Below are 3,167 nucleotides of genomic sequence, written 5' to 3'. Positions count from 1 at the left end.
CCTGGGAAAGGTCTGCCAGAGATACCTTGGAGTCAGCCAAGTCTGTTTTGGGAAGATAGTCCAGCGCAGGGGATGTTGTAATAGGATTCTGCTAGAGACCACCTGATGAAGAAGAGGAGGTGGATGAAATGTACTTCAGGCTCTTGGAGAAATCCTTAGAGCCATAGGCTGGGCATGAGCACCATAAGAGGTGGAATGGTTTGAAAGCAGGTTCTGATGGAGCAGATGAATGAACCAGTCAGGAGAGATGATCTTTTGGACTCACTAAACAAACACAGGGAAGAACTGGCAGAAAATGAGAGGGTTGGAGGCAGCCCTGTCTGCAGGAACTGGGGCACTTCAGGGGTTGAGAAAGGTCAGCAAGGCAAAGAGCAGAATTACAGTCCTGAGCCTCAGAGGGGAGGGAATTTGCCCATTGGGGTGAAGGAATACAAACACATTGTATGAATTGAGCTCAGAAGTCACAACCCTGGAAGTGTCCAGGGCCAGGCTGGACAAGCCTGATTTAATGGAAGGTGTCCCTGGCCAAGGATGGGCTGGATGAGCTTTAAGGTCCTTTCCAACCCAAAGTATTGCTTGGTTCTGTGAATAGAAGCAAAAATTTCTGAAAATGGCAACTACAAAAGAGCATAAAATCCGTCCTTCTGTTGGTCATCAGTGAAAATGCTGAGAATATCAACTGCATACTTACAAAGATTTGAAGACCAGCATCCATTGTTCTCAGTAAGCATTTAACAATATTGGCCTCATTTTTGGTTCTCTGCTCTCAGTTAGAAAACAGGACACCACTGCATAACATCAGAATGGTATGAAGGGTGGTTGCAATTGCAGACACAGAGGCTCTACAGTAGCTGCTTTACATAAAGCTGTTTCACATGTACACATGTGGTTTGAAATGGGGAGTTCACATTTTACTGGGGACTACAAGTCAGATGAAAAAAGAAAAAAATAAAACAAGGAGCAGATACACAGTTTATAAAGGAACAACTAAACAAACCATAAAACACATATCAGTTTACAAGGGAATGTAAATTAAAAAGTAGCCATCTGTGCCTTACTTCCAATTCTATAGAGTTGTAGAGAAGAGCATATAACCAAGCTGTGGTCATTCTTTCTAATCTTCATCTTCCTCCATTTCCTCTGTCTCTGTTTTAAATAGAGTGGAATACTCAGTATCTGTTCAGTACAGTGTGTTCTGTGAGCTGCAATAATAATTTGCAGGTCAGATAGAATCATAGAATCATTAAGATTGGAAAAGAATTCCAAGATCACCAAGTTCAGCATACGGGCTGAGTAACTAATCCATATCCATGCATATTCTCTGCAAAACATCTTTCCATGGAATCCACAGTTCAACTGAAAGACAGAAGAAAGGAAATTCATTCGAAGATTAGGAAAAGGAGCTAAAGAGAGCACACCCATTTTCTTTCAGAGCTTCCTATGTCCTCATTTTAAGAAAAACCCCTCAATTACAGAAAACTAGCATAGGCCTTTAACATCAGTTCTAAAAGAATATGTTTAAAAAAAAAAAAAACAACCAAACTTACCTAAAAAGCCAAACAATCAAACAAACAAACTAAAAAGCAACAGGATGTTTTGAGGTTTTTTGTCCCATTTTCCACCTCTTCACTGTGCCTGTGTGTCAGACTGCCCGAGCATAAGGCAGGAACTAGCCAGGTGTGCCCATTTTATGACAGAGGTGTGAAGATGACATTATTCCTACAAATGTCATGCAAATGGATAGCTAAGCAGGTTAGAAACACCAAGATTTCTTTTTCTATGGAGGGAAAGTGTACAGCAGGGAGTTGTTCTGTAAAATATGCAGGAATTCTCTCAGGGACAAGGCATTTTGTCATGTCAAGCTGTAAGGAAAGATTTTGATTTGACATGAGAAAGTTCAAGAAACACACTGAGAAAGTTAAATGTAGGTCCTTTGCTCAAGAAACTGCAGAGAAAAGACCAGACTCACCAGTCTGGGAGGAGAAGACGGAGATGTGGAGGTGTGCCTCTGCTCCTTTCCAAACTCTGGGCACTCACCAGCACTGCAAGGGACAGATGTGCTGTCCAGTTGTTTGTGATAAGGCTTCTTGCTGGAGAAACAGCTTCTGCAGGAGCAGGTTCACCTAGAAACAGCTGTATTGAATGGATCAGAAGCATCATGAGTGGGTACCCATGGACATAACAGAGCTTGGACACAGCAGCAAAGCAGGCAAAACACATGGCCTGGAATGTGACATGTTCACTGGGTCACTGGCAGGTGGATGGTTTGCTCGGATATCTCAGATGCTGTCTGGTAAATCACTGTCAGCAAAAGCTGGACCTCTTCTCTCCACTAAAGATGCTTCAGAGGAAAAGGGACCAACCCATTCAGAGCTACAGGAGAGTTCCTGGAAAGCAATCACCTCACAAAATCCTTCTTTCGCTCTTCAAAACAAAGTTATAGCTCAAGGAACAACAGGCTGTGTTCCTGAAAGTCGCTGCTGTTCTTCATATTTTTCGTTGGGACATTTGCCCCTATTTTTCGTTTAGCAGAGCTAAAAATACCTCATGAATTTAAAGGTAATTTTAAAAATACCACAAAAGCAAAGTCCTTGAGCTCTAGGAGTGTTTGGACAATGCTTCCAGGCCCATGGAAGCACATTTTTTATGCCATTTTGTGCATGGCCAGGTGCTGGACTAGATGATCCTTGTGAGCCCTTTCCAACTCAGAATACTCCATGATTGCATGATTCTATGAACCCAAACCCAGAAGTTAATTAACTGAAGCAGGCAATATTCAGACTTGGCTGACTCTGAGGAAGACTTGGATATTTGCAAGGGCAATGATTCCAAGATTCTGTGCAAGTTGCTTTTTTTGAAATGTTCTTGTTTTCATTTGTTCCACTCAGGACACGTTACTAGGATGGAAAGAGGAGTAGGACAGCAGGAGGGAAGAAAGAGAAAGACTACTTGATGGTATAAAGATGTGGGGCAGCAATGCCAACCCAAAAAAGGGGCCTCTCATCGTGGAAAAATGAGACTTCTTCCAGTTCCCGTCAAACAAAGAAGTCTTCAGCTCCGGAGGGGACAACCTCGCCCCAGCCCAGCCCGAGCCCGTGGGAGAGGAGGGGAAGGGATCCTGCCAGGTCTCGGTAGACCCACAGTGACTCTGCGTGGATGTCCAGAGC

This window comes from Oenanthe melanoleuca, chromosome 7 (genome assembly GCF_029582105.1).
Source record: "Oenanthe melanoleuca isolate GR-GAL-2019-014 chromosome 7, OMel1.0, whole genome shotgun sequence".
NCBI classification, from domain to species: Eukaryota; Metazoa; Chordata; class Aves; order Passeriformes; family Muscicapidae; genus Oenanthe; species Oenanthe melanoleuca.
The sequence above is the reverse complement of the archived record's forward strand: the minus strand, read 5'-3'. Positions refer to the sequence as shown.